The sequence below is a fragment of the Physeter macrocephalus genome, chromosome 10 (genome assembly GCF_002837175.3).
Source record: "Physeter macrocephalus isolate SW-GA chromosome 10, ASM283717v5, whole genome shotgun sequence".
Taxonomy (NCBI): Eukaryota; Metazoa; Chordata; class Mammalia; order Artiodactyla; family Physeteridae; genus Physeter; species Physeter macrocephalus.
Window position 1 is genome coordinate 618955 of NC_041223.1, and position 20692 is coordinate 639646.

The following is a 20692-nucleotide window of genomic DNA, read 5'->3' on the forward strand; positions in this document are numbered from 1 at the left end:
GCAAAAAGACACACACACACACACACACACACACACACACACACACACACACACACACACACACACACACAGTAGATGGGGCAACACGGCACCATTCTCGCCAGGAGGGCGAGGCCGCTGCGGATCTGCCGGGACAGAGGATTTAGAGGTGCCTGTTGTCAAAGCGATCACCCGAGTATCCCATCCACATACTGTCAGGTTCTGCGGTGAAACATGGGCTTTGGACACAAACACAGCAACGGCACTGCCGCCTGGCTCCCAGGCAGATGGGGCTGCACGTCTGTGGCCCCCGGGCCCCACCTCCTCCTGCCCTGCCCCCATCCCCACTGCTGAGGAACCCACGGGGCGGGCGCGGCGTATCCGCTGGGAAGCAAGAACCACGGCTCAAGGGTGACCCCCAGTGACATCGAGCTTTGGGCCCACGTCCCACCGGGGGCGGGGGAGGGAGGAAAGCCGCGACTGTTCCGACCTCCCGCGTGCTGGGCACTGCACGCCGGTCCTTACATGATACCCAGTGTTGTCATGCTTTCCGAGCTGAGGGAACTGAGGCTCAGAGAGGGTAAGTAACTTGCTGAAAGTCACACAGCCAGTCTCCCAACCACCTTGGCCACATGGCCCCGGCCCCTCATGCTGGCTGCAGTTTCTTATGGAAATCAGGGTCGGCTTGTGCCTTGCTGGGGCCCTGGGGGAAAACAGGACTGGCTCAGAGAACCATGTGTGGGGCTGGGGAGTGGGGTCCAGCCCCCGTGAGCTGGACGTGCTGCAGGGAGTGTTTGTGATGGGAACCCCAGCCCCTCCCATCTTCTCCACCTCCTCTGCAGTCCACCCGACGTGGGGCTGAGGGGGTCTCCTGGCCCCCTGCACAAAGAGCAGCCGACAGGACCGCTGGGCGAGTGGCCGAGGCCACTTACAGTCACAGTGCAGGGTCTCTGTGTGCTCAGCAAAGACGCTTACAGAGACGCATCTGCCTCATTTAGCCCAGACGTTTAAAGTACCCATCGTCACAATCACACAGCCAAAACAGAACAGCTACCTCTGTGGGCAAAACTAAAACTGAGCTGGGCAATCAGACCTGGCTTTGCGGCCCGACTACGTGTAGAGGCCGCGGCTGTAGCTTCTATAAACCAGATGCTGTTCTCCCCACAAGAAACAGGCACAGAGGGAAGAAGTCAACGAGGCTCGTTTGGGAGATTGGTTTCCCACCTGTTACAGATCCTCCAGAATGAAAAAGGCTCTTCGGCTGCTGTGCAAACCCTAGTGTCTTCTCAGATCCGTGGGAACAGCTGGAAACTGGAGCCGGGCTCCAGGGGGAGATGGTCAGCTCGGGGAGGAGGACAGCGTCTGGACAGTGGGCAGGTGCCGCAGAGCTACAGACCCCGGACAAGGGGACAGCCTCCTGCCAGCCCGGTCGAGCCCCCGAGCTGGGCCCACCTGGTGCCAGCCTGTATCTGGCATGGGACTCGCGTCGCTGGGAGAGGGGCAGGTTCACAGACTTGGAGACCTCAACCTTAAACCCGGGTCCCTAGTTCCAAGGCTTTTCAATTCTGTTCACCTGGAGTTTATTCCACAACATACATATGTCCAGCGTCCTCGTCTTTTCCGGGTGACTTCATCCCATGCGATCACTGCTTCATTCGGGTGACGTGGGTTGTGTTGGGAGAAGGGGTCCGTCCTCAGAGCGGAAAGGCAAGGCTCCAGCTCTCCGTGGGGTCAAAGTCCCTCAGCTCCACTGACCTCCCGGAGCAAGGGTCCTGCTCAGACAGCCCTATGAATTTGAATAAGTGATCAGAAAAGGCAGTTCCGGCGTTTCTGTGCCTTTTCAATTTGGACATGCTTCTGAATTGCAGTGTTTTCTCTGCAAATTAACCCGCAGGGAGAAAAGCCTCGCCCAGACACACGCTGAAATGTAAATAAGGAAACTTGAACGCACCTCGTGGTTTCAGTGAACACCCAGCTGGTAGCTCCTCGGCCCCTGTGGATGCCCCCCCTCCCAAGCCCAGGCTGCTCCGGGCCCTGGTGAAGTCTCCCACGACAGTGCGGGTACGGGCGTGAGGGGCAGGGACTCTGGAGGGACAAGGGCCCTCGGGATGGCCTGTGACCTGCAGGGGCTCGGGCCCCATGACTCGGGGCTCACAAAGCCACCGAGGGCTCTGGGGGTCACACCTGTCCCAAGCCGGCCCTTCATATCGGGGTCCTAACGGGAAACGACGGGGTCCACGGGTCCGAGTCTCAGGTGAGGGTTTTGGTGGCCACAACGCTGGGCTCCGAGCTCCGCTGTGCGGGGCCGGCGCCCAGCGGGCAGGTGACATGCAACAGCATCTGCGGATGAGGGCGGGCCCACGGGCAACACGGCCACGAACAGCCACACACGTGTCACCGCACACACGTGTGGCCGTGCCTGTGGAACACATTCGCGGAAACAGAGTTCTGATGGACACGCCAAACCTTCGTCCCTTGAGAAGGGAGGGGTTTCGTATTGCCTGCCCAGCCTGACCCCAGTGGAACACGGTCGCTCGGGGAGTTTTATGAGAAAAGTTGGGCATCTTTTCGTTTAAGGGCGACTTCTACTTCCTTCTCGTGAGCTGTCTGTCACGTCCTTTGCCTCCTTTTCCTCATTGACCTATTGGTCTCTTTATTATTGACTTAAATAACAAAGAAACTCCTCTCTGTTTCTGATATGAGTTACAAGTATTTTTTACAGCTTATCTTTATCTTCTGACTGGCTTATGGTGATGGTTTAGTTCCACGCAGAGTATTTTTATTCTTATGTCATCTTTTTGTTCATATCCTTATGGCTTCTCGGTTTTGTGCTATATTTAGGCCTTCCCATATAACATAAAAAACCCTCCTGTGGTTTCTTTCAGCACACGTCCGTTTCTCTTCTTTAGCATTTAGGTCATTGATCTGTCTGGAATTAACTTTGATGAAGTATAGGGCCAGCTTGATAGTCTTCCAAGATGTTTGTCTACATAACACCACTACAGGAAAATCAGGTTCCCCCAATGATTTAAACACTTTTATCATAAATTACATGTATTCTGGGTCTGTTTCTGGACTTCCTAATTATCCACTTGCCAGTAACATAGAGTTTAAAATATAACTTCAAAATGTGTTTTAATATCTGAGAGAGCTAATTCCTCTATTATTTTTTTCTCTTAGATTGGTCCTATTTTTATTTTTTCACACAAATTTAGATTTAACCTGTCTAGTTAAAAAGAGTTAACATTTTAGTTGGGGTTGCACTATGTGTACAGATTAACTTTGCAGAAACTGGCATCTTTATGATACGTCCTCTAACCCAAGTGCACGCGTTCCTCAGAGGTGCTGTACGGTTTTCTTGCTGTAGAACTTCCATATTTCTTCCTAACCACATTGTTATATAGTTTTATCTTTTTTGTGATGCTGCGAGAAATGAAGCCTTCTCTTCGATCATATCTCCTAGTGGTTCTTGTTTCCAGACAGGAAGCCTGCTGATGACTTTGCCAAATTCTCTTATATTTTTGTACATAGCTTTCAGCTGCTTCTCTAGGGTTGTCCAGATATACAATGAAATAACCTGTAAGGAGTCATCACTTTACCTCATCCTCTCCCACTTTTGCGCTTTCTTTCTCTTGACTGAACTGCATGGGCCAGAACCACCACAACTGTGTGAAGGGGCTGTGGGACTGTGAGGGTCTGTCTTCTTCCCGGTGTTTCCAGGGTTCCCCAGGATGTGAGCTTTCAGGCTGAGACAGCACTGATAATATTAGAGACGTATTCATCAATTTCTGTTTTATTAGGAGTGTTTTAAAAGCTGAGAGTGGATGTTGAATTTCATCCAATGTTTGTCAGCACCTATAGAGACATTTTTATCTTTTGCTCTACTAAGACCTAGTATTGACCCGTTCTTACTTCACTGGAAAAAAAACACTTAGTTCCTTATTAGTGTATAATCTTTTTAACACACTGCTGGATTCTGTTTGCTAATTACTTAGGATTTTCACACTTGCTTATACATTAGATTAGTTGATAGTTTTCGTTTTTTTTTTTTGGCGGTACGCGGGCCCCTCGCCGCTGTGGCCTCTCCCGTTGCGGAGCAGAGGCTCCGGACGCGCAGGCTCAGCGACCATGGCTCACGGACCCAGCCGCTCCGCGGCATGTGGGATCTTCCTGGACCGGGGCACGAACCCGCGTCTCCTGCATCGGCAGGCGGACTCTCAACCTCTGCGCCACCAGGGAAGCCCGATAGTTTTTGTTTTTGCTGATCTCTTCCGTGTCAATGTTATTTTCGCTTTCTTTCTACGTTTGCGATGGCTTAAATAATGTTGGAACAGATAGGGGAAATGGCACAGAGGGAAATCAGCATTTTCCACCCTTTATGGGTCTTTTATGTGCATCTGCTGGAAATTAAAAGATACTTGAAATATTATGAAGAAATCCCTATTTTTTAAAAAGCCGTGGAGATAATAAAGTCTAATAGGAGTTTCGCTTTCGGTAAAATTCCAAGTTTGACTTGCTCTTAAGGCCATTTGGTGCCCAGCAATGTTTGTTCGTTAATTTGGAAGCTGAAGGCCAGATTTTATTTAAATAACACTATTTTATGCTCACAGGTGCCATGGTGAAAGGCCAGGAAAATGTAACTTAATAAGCAGCCAAGCACCTGCTTTCTTGGTTCCAGGAAGTGAGGAGGACCTGCCTGCGGTCGAGCACCGGGCGGTGACTGGAGATGGAAGGGAGCCAGGCAGGAGGTGGCTTCGGGGCCCGGCTAGGGTGCGGACGGTTAACTAACTCTGGCGGGCAGTGAGATGCGGGAGGCTGAGGGCCACTGCCAAGCTTGGGGGACCGTGCTGACGAAGTGACCGCGGGGACCAAGACCCTCGTGGTGACACCCAGCCCCTGGGTCTGAGGGAAGTCACGTCCTCGAGCCACAAATGAACCTTTACAGCAGATTTTGTGAAATTCTGGGGGCGCCGCCACCACGGCAGCCGGGGGCTCTGCGCGGGGCGGGCATCTCAGGAGAGGCTTGGGTGGGTGAGTCTGGCCACGAGAGGCTGACTCCGCCCCAGAGGTGGCTTCCTATACCGCATGGAATCACTTGGGTCCCTGGCTTCCCAGTGACTCCCTGGAGACCTGAGATGCCGCAGGTCTTGCCTGGGCATCCACTCCTGCCCGCGCCCAGGGTCCGGCTGACAAAGCGCTGAGGGGGCCCCAGAAACCCTGGAGTAGGTCCCGTGCTGCCCTCCTGCCTGGTCCCGGCTCTGGGTGGTTCCGCCAATTGGGGAATACGGAGGGCGGCCTGGCGCCCTTGTTTCTGGGAGGACCTGCCACGCTCTGCCCTCTCCTGATAAGCCTGCGGGCGGGCCCTGCGTGCGCAGCTCACCAGCCTGCGGGGCCTCCTCGTGCAGGTCTGTGTGGCGCCCGGTGGGAGCGCCTCGGACACACATGCCCGTCCTGACGGAGACAAGCAGCCCAAGGTCACAGCCAGACAAGAACCAGCGGGAGAGACAGAATCTCCGCATCCCTCAGTTCTCAAAAAAGAAAGTAACTGTAAGCAGACAGGGTGGGGGGTCCCTGGAGAAAGAACCAGGCACGGCTTTCTTGACCTAAGAAGCCATTTTTGGCCTAAGCCGTTTGTGATCTGAACCTGGACACAGCGCTTGCCTTTGACCAGGTCTCAGCAGTTAACGCTCTTAACGGAGGTGGGGAGCGCAGGCACAAAGGAAAAGCAGGCAAGAAGCAACAGACCAGCGATAAAACAGAGCCCCAGTTCCTCCCCAAGGGACGTACACCACAGCCTGAGTTATTCTGCAGGAACTAAGTCCCCCACCCAGGAGGACGAAGAGTGATGATGTTGACCCTCCCGACTTCACTCAACTAAAGCTTGGGCTGTGTCCACCTTTGCCCAATTCTACGTTGAATTCTCTGCTCAAGCCCCCTCATGAAGACGCACGTACCCTTAGCTTAAAACATCCCCCGTTTTGCTGCTTTGGGAGATATCCCCGGTGCTCTCCTTACTTGCTGCAAGCAATCAATCCTTCCTTCTCCCGCGCTGGGCTTGGTTGGAGCTCACCAAGAGGGGGACCCAGTTTGGGGGTAACATAGCAAAGGTCTGGCTTTGCCCTAGACCCCTCCTAGCCTCCCGATGGGGGGCTCCAGTCTCACCACCTGACACCTAGGGGGAGAGGAGGCTGCGACCTGCCCGCTCCCTTCAGCAGCTCTCAACCCCAGTTGAAAACACGGACTCTCTAGGAGGCTCCGCAGCTGCGCCCCCTGCAACGAGCCCCCTGGTGCTGCCGGCAGGGATGTGGATCCCACAACAGGGCCCACGAAACGGTCCTGCTAACAGCCGACGAAAGCCCACCCATTTGTCCCATTAAGCCAGCTCCCCAAACCGCGTGGGTGGACAGACGTTCCCTGGCCGAGAGGCAGTGTCCCAGCCAGTTGGAGCTCTCCCGTGCGGGCAGAGACTCAGCCCTCAGGCACCAGCCTGAAATCTGGGGAAGGGTCCATTCGAGTCAGGCGCCAGGCGAACAGAAATACACGGCCACCCAGCTCTCAGACTGGCCAGCTCTACTTCCAACAGTACGTGCTCCCAGCTGGGGGAGAGGGCCAGGCCAGAGGTGGAGGGAGCGCTGAGGGAGGGGCAGGAGGGCCTGGAGGAAGGAAGACCCGACCCCTCCCCAGCCCCATTCCAGAGCACAGATAAAAGTGAAACCTGACCAGGGAGTGTTTGTGTTGCCACGGTAACGGGGACACTTCAGCAACTCGGAGCAGATGGTCAGTGAGCGACAGGCAGCATATGCTCCCGTAAGCCCTGCCGTGGGCACAGATGGAGGGTGGGCAGGGCGCTCGCCCTGGTACCCTGACATTTCCTTCCCTGCCCTCCCCTTGGTGCTGCGTCACGGAGATTAACGCCGTGTGTGCAGCTGGGCTTCAGTTAGCCGGGTGGGACGTGACGACCAGGGGCCCGGAGCCTAGTGGGCAGCCCTGCCAGCCCCGGGCTGTGCCTGTGGCTTTTACAGGAGCAGCACACCTCCCTGTGGGATGGAGGAGAATTAAACGTCTCCTTCAGTGTCTTCAGGGACGGGGTGGGGCAGAGACAGGTCCTCGTGGGGACTTCTGGGACTCGAGGGCGGGAAGCATGTGGTCACGCTGCCTGGCCACTGGCCAGTGGGTGACCCTGCGATTCTGCGTCTTGTGCTGTTTGTAAATATTCATCGCATTTGGTTTGACCCCCTTTGTGGGAGGTTTAAGCATCAGCCTCCAGCCCGGCCGACGGGAGAAGACCCCTGCACACGCCACACTTTCCTCTGTTCCAGTTGCATTTGAACGTGTCCTGTGGCCCCTGTAAGTCGGACACTCCCTTTTCCTCGGGCTGCCCGACTCAGAATGAGCTTTGTATGGACAGGACGAGAGTAAATTCCTATCTGGACCCTGGGGACAGTCTCCCACACAAGTGCCACGTCAGTACATCTGCCCACAGAACAGCTGCGTCAACCTACGTGGCTTCCCCGCTGTCCCCAGGCTCCCACACCTCCATCCACGCCTCCTCCAGGCTGTCCTGCGTTAGCTTTTGGCCATTTTGTTTCTGATGCCTTTTTTAACGCATTAAATTCTAACCCGTATCTCTTCCCACTTTCCCTTTCCAGAGGTGCTGAAGTTGTCAATTCAGGGAAAACAACACAAAAAGAGTTTTGTTGCCGATGACGAAATCTGAAATTTCAAGCAACAATTAGAGTTGGGAGCCCTTGTGTGAGCCACAGCCGCTGGAGGGTGTCCGCACGGAAGAGTTCTCAGACGGGGCTGCGGGCGACAGCAGCAAGTGTGACTCTCACATAAGGAAACATGCCAGCGTTTGGAAGACTGCAGAACTCAGAGAGCCAGTGTTTTCCACATGACCAAGCAGGGTACACAACTGTGCGCCCACAGCGCAGGGCAGACCAATGCCTGTCACACACGCTGGGCCGGAGTTACTGAAGCGGTTTCAGATTCCACTGCAGTTGCCTTCAGAGAACTCCTGCCTGTGGAGTTTGGGATGGTTTCCAGGAAGCCTGTCCATCTCCGAAAAGGCCACCAGAGGCCTCCTGCTCTTGAGCCACAGGCCTGGGGCTGGTCCTCCTTTTCTCTCAGACGAATGGCGCACTGCTGCAGACGGTCCGCTGTCTTTCCTAAAACTGGACACTAAATGGATTTGCAAAAGTGCAAAAGAATGCTGCTCTTCTCACTAATTTTTTTGGGGGAAATATGCTATTTTTAAATGAATTAATAAATACACATTTAAGGGTTTTTTTTTTTATCATTTTTAATTTTCAATGCAGTAACCTAGAGTCCTCAATAGTTTCTAGGTATAAAAGGGGTCTAAGACCAGTAAGAATGAGAACTGTTCCTAAGAGGATGAAAAGCACATTTTCTACGATCTGTGTACTTGCTAGCGTCCACCAAAGCCTGGGAGTCTACTGTGATGATCTGCTGCTCTCTGTGAAAGAGAATCCTTCAGTATCCAACATAACAAGGTGATTTTCCTGACATCTGTCCACACAAGCTCAGAAATATTCAGTTTGACAATCAGCTCATTATAATGTGCTGTGAACGTTTTTATGAGGGCCAGGGACTGAACCTCGCTACATACCATCCAGGATTAGAACGATTTTAATCCAGCTTTAAGACTTGGAAAGGTCCAACTGTTAGAAGGAAATATGCTGAAACCCAGAATATCAGAAAAGAGCAAAGGAAGAGGAGGATTTCTAAGGGGGGGGGGGGAAGAGCATGACTCTTTGGGAAAACCTTTTCAGAAAGAAAGAAAATTCTGTAACCTTAAATGGGTGACTCATGCTGAGTCGTGATCCCTTCCGCCACTGCACTACTGTCTTCTCAGAAGCGGATTGCTCAAGACCGACGCCACAGGTATTAGACAATTTCCTCCTTTCGAGTTGACTGCATCCCCCTCGCCCGGGCACACGGTGACCTGTCACTGCCCTGCTGCCTGGGACAGGAAGGCTGGGGTGACACCAGATGCGTATCAGTGGCTCAGACTATTTCACTATCTCTTCACACGTGACAGGCTTTTATCTTGGTCTGGATCCGAAGTTAAGGGCTGTGGCTTGAACATTTGATTCAATAGACAGGCTGGTGGCTTAATTTAATCGAATTATCTGCTTTTCCTGAATTTCAACAGCTACACGGATCAAGAAAAGGGAGAGTCTAGCTCACGCCATTTTACACAAACCTCTGAGCTAGCTGCTAACGCAAAGGCCTGACAGGCTGGAGAGGCTGAATCAAACCACGAGACGGATCTCGCACAGCGTTTTACTACTCGTGGTGCCAGATGCGCCTCAAAGCAAGTGGGCTTCGGAGACGACGGAACTGTGAAACAGCCAACGAGAAAACCTACAGCCCATCGAACCTTCCCGGAAGAGGTTTCCCCCGGATGCTCAGCTTTACTAACATTCAGTGGCTCTAGTGGAGACAAGTGTCCAGGTGTGAAGCCGTGACCAGTGGGCCTCGCTCCCTCCTGCCCTCAAGTCACTGCCTGCCGGACGCCCTTGCCCTCCAGCTCTGACATCCGGGCAGAGGTGGGCGCTGACCTGGGTGCCCGCGGGGCCCTGGTCGTCGGCACCGGCACACGTTTCCCCCGCAACTCCCTGCGTGTCCTGTGGGCGCTGACCTGGCTCCCCAGGAGAGAGGCTTTCCGGGAGAACCACACAGACGCGAAGACCAGTCTGGTTTGGAGAGGCTGCTGCTTCTCCTTCTTTTTAGTTCAGCCAACTTGCCGAAAAGAGAAGGTTGAAGTCAACTTCAGGCTTTACCCAACCTCCAAGAAAGCCGGCTTTCGCCATCCACCTCCTCATTCACAACTATAACCACCCTGCCGCGCCGCGCTGCTTCCGCGGAAGGCGGGCTCGGCTGGCCGGGGACAGTGAGGAGGAGACACGAGCCACGGCCTTGGTGCCACCGGAGACCGTGAAGGAGTAGCTTTTCTAGCCACACAGGACCGCGACGCGAGGGAGCGTTTGCCAACTGTTGGCTGGCTCAGCTCCGTGGAGGGGGTCTCACGGTCAGTCTGCAGAGCCAGCTCCAGCCCTTCTTAACGCTTCACAAGGAGCTCCCAGAACAACTGGGAGACGGGAGCCACGGAAGAAGCCACGAGGCAGCCTCTGCTACACCAACAGGGAGGCAGCCGGCTCGGCCGCGGGTCACGCTGGCATCAAACAGCAGGGAGTTACGAGCATCAGGCCCTGCGGAGCCCCCGAACGCAGCACCTGCGAGCGGGCCGGGTCCCCGCTCCGCCCCGGACCTGCGGCTTCCCCGGAGCATGGCATTCGGGGTCCCGCTTTCCACCAAGGGACACGGTTCACGGTCTGACAACACCACGGTCCGCAAGCCCGCTCCTTCCCAAGCCGGCAGGACAGCGGGGTGAGGAATTCACTGGGCGCTAGGCCAGGCCGATGCTGAAGACCGGCGAGGACGTCCAGTCCCCCGTGTGTCGCCAGCCGAAGCTTCAACACCACGTACAAAACACAGACCTGCCTCACACATGTGCTTCGTTTCCCTTTTGCAACATTGTTTTTTTCTTTTTTGTGAGTCAGGAAATAGTGGTGCCTGCTTATTTATTTTTCTTCCTAAGTTGTGGCAGGTGCCTGAAAGAGCTTGAAATTTTAAACAAGAAGTTCAAAGGATGGAAAAAAATGAACATAACCAAATTCTGGGTGTTGAAACCTGAAAAAAAAATCAGATGTATAAAATCCGACTAATTAGTACTTTAAAAAAGCGCACTTTACGTCAGACGGAAACGGCATCCCTGCCGTGCTGTGTTCCTCCACGGATCACACACACGTTGCTGCTTCAGAAACTCCCACAGCACAGTTCAGGCAGGAGCCTTCCTGCAACCCAGTCCCCCAGAAGCTCTACCAGTTCAAGGGCGCAGCGAACGGGGTGACTCCCAGCCTGGTACCAAGGGGCGCGAGGCACAGGAAGGACCCACCGCACCACAGCTGCAGGGGTGGGTGGGCGCCGGGGCAGGGTGCCCCGAGCCTCGCTCCCCTCAAGGCCCCCCCCCCCTCGCCGTGCCGTCACTGTCGCGGCAAAGCCCTCCTCCAGCACACGCTACGGCAGCCCACGGAGAGCTCCTGGGGTTGTGATGCTGACACTATTTGCTTCATAATTTAGCTTCCTTTCATCTACATCATGTCTTAGATTGAAGGCTGTATTAAGGAAGAGCTGTGAGCATATAAGGAAGGTCTAATGCGTGTCTGCACGAATTTAAATAACATTAGAAGAACAACAAATCAGCACAGAAATCACTTTTTTCCTTTTAGGGAGTCCGTGTGACTTACATTTGAAGATGAGGACAGCAGGGCCACAATGTAGGAGGCGGCCAGGCAGAGCCAGGACCAGACCTGCTGTTGCCACGGTAACCGCGTGGGAGTCGTCTGTTCCCTAAGAGGCCTGGGTTAGAGCCCCAAGGCCTTTCCAACTCTAGAACTTTAACTACAGGTCCAAAGGAAAAACAGAAGCAAAGGAGTCAGTCATGTTTTCTCATTAGTAACAGACTAATCATTTATATTTGGCATAAACCACAAACTTGTATCACAGATCACCGTTCTGACACGAAGAGAGATGGCAAACCCAACCAGACCATCTATACAGCCGCAGGTCTCCCTGTGGACCCTGTGGACGGTGCCGAGGAACAGAGCACATGGAATGCGGCCCTGGTGCCCCCCTCCTGGGTGGGTCACAGCTTTTCCCTGGTTCTTGCACGTGTCTCCTTTAATGATGAGGTCTGGCTAATTCCTAGGAGCAAAACGGTCACCACAAACCAGTCATTTCCACTCACCAGTGGAAAACTCTAACTCCTGACAAAATGGCCTTTCTGACAAATTTAAACAAGGAATCAAAACCTAAAAGCTGTACCGTGGACACATCCATGCATTTTACAAGGATCCTTGTATGTCAGAGGCCTGGGCCCACCACTGTGAGAAAGCAACTTTCTGTGAAATCGTGTTTTTAACTCAAGGAGAGCTGTATGAAAACGCGCGCGCACTGGGCTCTGTGGAAATGAAGCAGGAGCTGTAACCACGCCCTCTGGACAGACATCGAGGCCTCTGCTGTGCGGCCGACCAGAGGACTCCTGCAGTGGCTGAGTTCCCCACTCCGTTCTCTCCCACGAGTGTCTCTGCATTTACATTCACTGTTAGGACGATACTTGTATTCGGGGTGAAGCTGCAGTGATGCTTCTGGGCGACATGTCGCTGGTGGTTTTCCGTGAGTGTCTTCAGTTCTGCCTTGTCTTCCTGGCTCCCTTCTCTACCCGCTGCCTGTGAAATGCACAAGGGGAACGGAGTTTAAAACACACACCACATCCCATGTACGTCTTGGACTGGGTGCCAGTAACGTGTGAAACACAGTGTATTTTACGATGCGTCTTGACCGTAGATAAGCCAGAGGCTCTGTGTTCAATGTCCAAGTTTTAAAACACTTCTCTCTCCAACGGTGACAGGGTTCTGTCCCACCCAGCAGGCGGGCGTTGGCTGCGCTGCCTGGAACACAAGTGACTGCGTGAGTCTCCGTGGCAACCGCATCTTCTGAGCCAGCCCGCTCTTCCTGCCGGGACAGGACAGCTTCCTAAGCTGGAGGGCCTGGGTGTGCGGAGGGTGAGCAGGAAAGGAGGGGTGTGTCAGCTGCAGTTCCCTCCACAGGGAGCATCACACCTGAGGCCGTGTGTGTCTGCATGGGTGCTGTGCTGCCTGCACGTGGAGGAGGGTCTAGGAGAAGCTGAAGGACCCCCTGCCCAGGGGGTGCCCCCTCACTGAGTGTGGCTTTGGAGGCCCACGATGGGTCTCCTGATCTGACGCCACCAACCACGTGCTTCTTCCGTGTGACCCCTGCTGTCCTCAGGGCTCAACATCATCCTTATTTTGTGGGTCACTCCCGCCTCGGTGATGCTGGAAGGTGCCAGCCCCTCTCCTCTGAAACGCTCCTCCCCGCGGCCCAGGGCACTTGCACCCAACTCCTCCTGCCCCCCCAGGCAGCTCTCCCTCAACCTCCCCTTTCTCCACGGTCTGTGGGCGCTGTTCCTCGTTCTCCACCAATGTGCCCGCCGCGTGTGCCTGCATCTGTGTGCGTGTGCGGCATCGGCGTCTCAAGGGCAACACACCCACAGGTTACTGCTGTCCTCCCCATGCTTCCAAGTCAACGGTACTGAAATCTTAACCCAACACAAGTCAGAAACCTGGGGGTTATTCCAAGGCCCCCCACCCTGTTTCCAAAGGTCACGCAGAGCTTCAGATTTTCTCAACCACATCATCCCTTCTGTGTCTCCAGAAGAAACTAGAGGTCTCTGCTCTAAGGAAACTGACCAACCCGAGGTAAGAGAGCGAAGGATTCCAGTGTCAGGGCTTCCACAAGCGTCCCATGACTGAGGAGATGGCGGGTGGAAGCCCCGCCAGGCACAGACTTCCAATCCCCTTTTAAATGCCTGACTCTTCAACAAGAGCAGACACTCAAGCATCACCTGGCATCTGAGAAAAAAAAAACTAAAGTAAAAACAGAGACCAAAACAAACATACAGAAAAAGAAACTTGGAAGGACAGTCTATGAAGGAAGGGAAACAAAATAAAACAAACTTACAGGTGTAATTAATCTCAGATGTGAGAGAAAACGTGCAGTCTTGACACAAAGAAAAAAATGTGATAAAAATTAAGTATGTTGAGCTCGCAGAATTTAAAAACAGCAAAATTAAAAAATTAATAGAAAGGATGGAAAATAAAGTTTAGGGGCTTCCCTGGTGGCGCAGTGGTTGCGCGTCCGCCTGCCGATGCAGGGGAACCGGGTTCACGCCCCGGTCTGGGGGGATCCCACGTGCCGCAGAGCGGCTGGGGCCATGGCCGCTGGGCCTGCGCGTCCGGAGCCTGTGCTCCACAACGGGAGAGGCCACAACAGAGGAGCCCGCATACCACAAAAAAAAAAAAAAAAAAAAAGAAAAGAAAGTTTAGGAAATTTCCCACAAAGGAGAGTAAAAAGACAAAAAGATATTAGGAGGAAAATATAATTATAGGACTCAGAATATAGTGTCTAACCTCTGAGACAAATAATTGAGAGCAGCGAAAATGAAAGGAAGAAATCATCACAGAATCATTTGAGAAAAGTTTTCCGGATCTGAAAGATGTGAATTAGCTTCACGTCACCGTCCACTCGGCAGGTGGGGCGCGCTGGAGATGGACTGGCTTCCCCCACCGCTCTGAGCAGGGGCTCCTTGGAAGCTCTTGCTGGTGGTCAGGTGTGTGCCAAGAAGCTGGGCTGGGTGCTGGACCTCCCCGACTTGGGGCCCATCAGGAGGGCCAGGCCTAAGGCCTTTCCTTAGAAGCTCACCCACACCGACCTCCTTAGAGAGTGAAGGCCACAACCTTCCTCACCACAGGCCAGAGACAGACCCAGTGTGTAGAGGTTGTTAAATTAAACAAAGAGGCCATCAGACTGACTTGGCTCCAAGGCCTTAGAAGCCTTAAGTAAGCAAACCAAAACTGTAACCCTCAAATGCCTTGAAATTAAGGAATCGAAACCTAAGGACAACCCATCACAAGCAGCCAGAGAGGCTATGAGCTTCAGCCAGTCCGAAACCTCCTGGCCTTGCTTCACCTCCTCTCTGGACAAGGTTCCCCTCGGCTCTTACTGGTGACGCCTCCAAACAGATTCTGCTTCGGTGCAGCCCAATTTGAATTGATTTTTTTCCTCAAATAAAATTTAATATGCTTTAGTTTGTCTTTTAACAAAGTGAAAGAGAGTTAAGTTAGCAAAGAAAAGACATGGAAAGTTGAAGCAAATGCGGCAAAATCTTGATAATGAAGAATCTGGAACATCCATTCTGAAGCTGAAGCTTCCATTACTGCAAAACAATGGAAAGAATGGCACCTGCTAATCAGAGCACAGAGGTGGATTAAAAGAGGGAGGTGAAGAGGTGAGGACAGCCTGGGGGCCATGGAAGGAAAGGAGGAGGACGTAACCAAGTCACTCACGAAGGAGGCAAACGCCTTCAGACCCAGCTTCTATCCTCTGAAAGCCTCGGAGATAGAAACAAAACCTCCGCAACGCGTGAGTGGCACTTGAGAAGCTTGAGAGCAGCCTCCACAATAAAGCTAAAGGTCAGAGATGAACTGATGCCGTCACACTGCTGTCTGTTGAGGCCAGTTTTAGCTGCCAGACACGTCTTCCTATTTCTTTGTATGCCTTGTGATTTTCTGCTGAAAACTGGACATTTAAACCTTATACTGTGGTAATTCTGGAAATCAGATCCTCCTCATCTCCTGGTGCTGCTGTTTGTTGTTGCCGTCTCTGGGCTGGGGACCAGCCTGAGGGGGACACGTGAGGCCTGCTCACATCTTTTCTGAGCCTGCACCCTTCCCTGGCCATGTGTGGTGGCTTTCTAAATTCCCCTGTATATATGCTTGCTTTTGAATGTCCTAACCCTTAAATGTCCGGCTTCCAAAAGAGCACAGAGGGAAAGAAGAGGCAACAAAAGCTCCACAGGGGTTGCTCCTTTAAATACTCTGGGGTTGAGACAGTGGCGGCCAGTGCCTGTCCCTCAGCAATCAAGAAGCCTGATGCGTGGCCCGGGCCCGCACTGCCCATTCTGGCTCCAGCAAGCTGCACGAGGAACGCGGGCATGGCTGTCTGCCAAGGGCCTGGAGGATGCGCAGCCACAAAGGATGGATGGAAATTAATCACAACTAACCAGCCAAGCCTTCCCCTGGAAGCAGCAAGCCTTCAGACTCCAGAGTTCCAAAACAGCTCCTTCAGACAGTTTCTGCCAGTACAAGTGCTGTCTAGGTAGATGGATTCCTGGAGCCTCCTACTCCACCATCTTCCCTGACATCACTCTCCTCCCATGAATTTTTGAATGTAGTACTTTTATTATTATTTTTAAAAGTGATTTTGATTTCCTCAGTAAAAATTCAGAATGGTGGATTAATTTCCAAGTGGGACGATTTCTGCTTTTTATCCTTCTGTTGTTGATTTCTTAAGTTATTTTCTTGCGGACAGAAAATACGTCTTATGTGATTTCTGCTTTTCACTAAATTGGTTGAGATTTACTTTGGAACCTGTAATATCCAGTTAGATCTTTTAACTGTCCATTTATTTTTGAAAATAATATAAAGAGGGCATATATTGTTCTGTATATTTCTATTACAGTAAACTTGTTAATGAAGTTATTCAAATGTATATCATACTTTTGTCTACCTGATCTGTTTATCTCTGAGAGAGAGATGTATTACATATACTCTTATTGGGTCCATTTCTCCTTGTATGTTGCTTATAATTTTGACTTATATCAGGTGCATAAAGGGTATGACAGATTTTCCTCTATGATCTTCTTTCTTCCCCCCTTTCGTTCTTTCCTCTGGAGTGTACCCCTACATTTTACAAACAAACGTAAACTTACATTTTTCTAACAACAGCTAGATTTATTCAAAACCTATTCTCTAAGCAAGATAAAAAACTTAGGCTGCCTTTACTTTTCACCTTTTTTTAAAAAAAAAAATTTATTTATTTGTTTATTTATTTACTTTTGGCTGTGTCGGGTCTTCGTTGCTGGGCGTGGGCTTTCTCTAGCTGTGGCGAGCAGGGGCTACTCTTCATTGCGGAGCGGGGGCTACTCTTCATTGCGGTGGCTTCTCTTGTTGCAGAGCACGGGCTCTAGGTGCATGGGCTTCAGGAGTTGTAGCACGCGGGCTCAGTCGTTGTGGCTCGCGGGCTCTAGAGAGCAGGCTCAGTAGTTGTGGCGCATGGGCTCAGCTGCTCCGCGGCATGTAGGAATCTTCCCAGACCAGGGCTCGAACCCGTGTCCCCTGCATCGGCAGGCTGATTCTTAACCCCTGCGCCACCAGGGAGGTCCCTACTTTTCACCTTATGCCCCAGAAACACTCATAACTTTCCTTATAATACTCTGAGATTTTAGTCTCCAATTGTTTTTGCTTATTCATTTTTTACAGTTAATAATTATATAGCAATAACTATACATTTTACTGATTTCGTTGTTCAACACTTTCCTATATCCCATGCATTCCTGTTAGCTGAAGTGCTCATTTTGCTAGAGCATACCCACTTTCTTTTGGAAAAGATCTGTTGGTCAAAATTTTACAGTTCCTGAAAGTGTACTAATTTTTTGCTCTGATGTTACAATGCTAATTTGACTGACTATAGGAGTCTGGGCTCAAAATTATTTTTCTCCAAAGGAAAGCAAAGAAATGACGTGATTGCTGGAGAGAAAGTAGGTTACAAAGGGTTTCTGCAAAATGGGAGGAATAACCAGGGGATGTAGCTGATGCTTCGGGAGCCAGGCGGTGGGGGGAGGCTGTGGTGGAGCAATGCCACTGACCAGGTGTTGGGGACTTGAGAGCACAGCTGAAGAGACTCATGGGCCGTTCATCCACAGGAGGAGACGAAAAAGTAGATATTCTCTCTGTTATTCTGGATTTGTCTATTTCTCCTGGCATTTGCTTATACAATTTAGATTTGATAATGCATTGATGCTTGAAAGAGGGCAAATGTGGCTATAGGAATGTACAGAAAGCAGAGTTGTCGGCTGTGACTGAGGTTGGGGAGAGTGCTGGAAAACTAAGCAGGGAGGAGAGGTGAAACGTGTGGACGGTGGGACAGAGTGGAGGCTGACTTCCCTGAGGTCGGCGAGCGTGAATGTAAGGTGGGGCTGGTAAGGGTGACTGTGGGTTTTTCTCTAGCCACAGTACAAACGCAGAGGATTGGATTTAACCGAAGTTTGCAGTTTTACCACATAAACATAGTAAAATGAGAGAGGCAAAGCAGTCAAGAATAGATACAAGAAAGTCACTTTGATTACTGACCATGGAAGGTAAACAGGGAGGGGATACAGCAGAGAAGGAACGTGAGGACCAATGAAGGGGGCTGGACCAGTGGACTGGGGTCCTGATCTGACCAAAGGATCACCCAGATCTAGAGGCAGGAAGCTGTGTGGCTTGACAGTACGTGTTTAAAAAGGAAGCTATTTTTTTAGTGACCACAAAGGGACCCAGAGCAGACTTCTCTCCTTCCCCGGAACTCTACGAGGCACTGGAACTTTGAACCACCAGAGGCCTCTTGTGCCTGTCTGCCTCCTCAGAGAGTCCAGATAAATCGGGGAGATTGGTTCAAGATGGCGGAATAGAAGGAGGTGCACTTACTCCCTCTTGCGAGAGCACCAGAATCACAACTAACTGCTGAACAGTCATCGACAGGGAGACACTGGAACTCCCCCAAAAAGATACCCCACATCCAAAGACAAAGGAGAAGCCGCAGTGAGACGGTAGGAGGGGCACAATCACAATAAAATCAAATCCCATAATCACTGGGTGGGTGACTCACAAACTGGAGAACACTTATACCACAGAAGTCCACCCGCTGGAGTGAAGATTCTGAGCTCCACGTCAGGCTTCCCAACCTGGGGGTCCGGCGACAGGAGGAGGAATTCCTGGAGAATCAGACTCTGAAGGCTAGCGGGATTTGATTGCAGGACTTCGACAGGACTGGGGGAAACAGAGACTCCACTCTTGGAGGGCACACACAAAGGAGTGCGCGCATGAGGACCCAGGGGAAGGAGCAGTGACCCCATAGGAGACTGAACCAGACCTACCTGCTAGTGTTGGAGGGTCTCCTGCAGAGGCGGGGGGAGGCTGTGGCTCACCACGGGGACAAGGACATTGGTATCAGAAGTTCTGGGAAGTACTCCTTGGCGAGAACCCTCCCAGAGTCTGCCATTAGCCCCACCAAAGAGCCCGGTAGGCACCAGTGTTGGGTCGCCTCAGGTCAAACAACCAACAGGGAGGGAACCCGGCCCCACACATCAGCAGACAAGCGGATTAAAGTTTTACTGAGCTCTGGCCACCAGAGCAACACCCAGCTCCACCCACGACCAGTCCCTCCCATCAGGAAACTTGCACAAGCCTATTAGATAGCCTCATCTACCAGAGGGCAGACAGCAGAAGCAAGAAGAACTACAATTCTGCAGCCTGTGGAACGAAAACCACATTCACAGAAAGACAGACAAAATGAAAAGGCAGAGGACTATGTACCAGATGAAGGAACAAGATAAAACCCCAGAAAAACAACTAAATGAAGTGGAGATAGGCAACCTTCCAGAAAAAGAATTCAGAATAATGATAGTGAAGATGATCCAGGACCTTGGAAAAAGAATGGAGGCAAAGATTGAGAAGATGCAAGAAATGTTCAACAAAGATCTAGAAGAATTAAAGAAAAAACACCTAGAAGAATTAAAGAACAAACAAACAGAGATGAACAATACAACAACTGAAATGAAAAGTACACTAGAAGGAATCAACAGCAGAATAACTGAGGCAGAAGAACGGATAAGAGACCTGGAAGACAGAATGGTGGAATTAACTACCATGGAACAGAATAGAGAAAAAAGAATGAAAAGAAATGAAGACAGCTTAAGAGACTTTTGGGACAACATTAAATGCAGCAACATTCGCATTACAGGGGTCCCAGAAGGAGAAGAGAGAAAGAAAGGACCCGAGAAAATATTTGAAGAGATGATAATCCAAAACTGCCCTAACATGGGAAAGGAAATAGCCACCCAAGTCCAGGAAGCACAGAGTAGCAGGCAGGATAAACCCAAGGAGAAACACACCAAGACACATAGTAATCAAATTGACAAAAATTAAAGACAAAGAAAAACTATTAAAAGCAACAAGGGATAAAAGACAAATAACATACGAGGGAACACCCATAAGGTTCACAGCTGATTCCTCAGCAGAAACTCTACAAGCTGGAAGGGAGTGACACAATATATTTAAATGATGAAAGGAAGAACATACAACCAAGGATTACTCTACCTGGCAAGGATCTCATCCAGGTTCAACGGAGAAATCAAAAGCTTTACAGACAAGCAAAAGCTAAGAGAATTCAGCACCACCAAACCAGCTCTACAACAAATGCTGAAGGAACTTCTCTAAGTGGGAAACACAAGAGAAGAAAAGGACCTACAAAAACAAAGCCAAAACAATTTAGAAAATGGAAATAGAAACCTACATATTGATAATTACCTTAAATGTGAATGGATTAAATGCTCCAACCAAAAGACACAGGCTTCCTGAATGGATATAAAAACAAGACCCATATATATGCTGTCTACAAGAGACCCACTTCAGACCTAGGGACACATACAGACTGAAAGTGAGGGGATGGAAAAAGATATTCCATGCAAATGGAAATCAAAAGATATGTATGCACCCAACATAGGAGCACCTTAATACATAAGGCAAATGCTAACAGTTATAAAAGAGGAAATCGACAGTAACACAATAATAGTGGGGGACTTTAACACCTCATTTACATCAATGGACAGATCATCCAGAGAGAAAATTAATAAGGAAACACAAGCTTTAAATGACACAACAGACCAGATAGATTTAATTGATATTTATAGGACATTCCATCCGAAAACAGATTACACTTTCTTCTCAAGTGCACACGGAACATTCTCCAGGATAGATCACATCTTGGGTCACAAATCAAGCCTTGGTAAATTTAAGAAAATTGAAATCATACCAAGCATCTTTTCTAACCAACAATGCTGTGAGATTAGAAATCAATTACAGGGAAAAATACGTAAAAAACACAAACACATGGAGGCTAAACAATACGTTACTAAATAACCAAGAGATCACTGAAAAAATCGAAGAGG

At 50.8% G+C, this 20692-nt stretch overlaps 1 protein-coding gene across 5 annotated transcripts in view; it reads right to left on the bottom strand.

Moving 5' to 3' along the window:
• FAM120B (family with sequence similarity 120 member B) overlaps positions 1 to 20692 on the bottom strand; it is a 116446-nt gene that overhangs the window by 19508 nt on the left and 76246 nt on the right. The window contains exon 11 of one of the 5 annotated variants that reach the window (XM_028494750.2): positions 1546 to 1765. The exons of 1 other annotated variant lie outside the window; for it this stretch is intronic. The gene's annotated coding sequence lies outside the window, so the exon portion shown is untranslated. Of the gene's footprint in view, positions 1 to 1545; positions 1766 to 11047; positions 13497 to 20692 lie in introns of those variants that run through there. 3 more of the 5 variants (XM_028494752.2, XM_028494749.2, XM_024122487.3) reach the window with 3 other exon arrangements.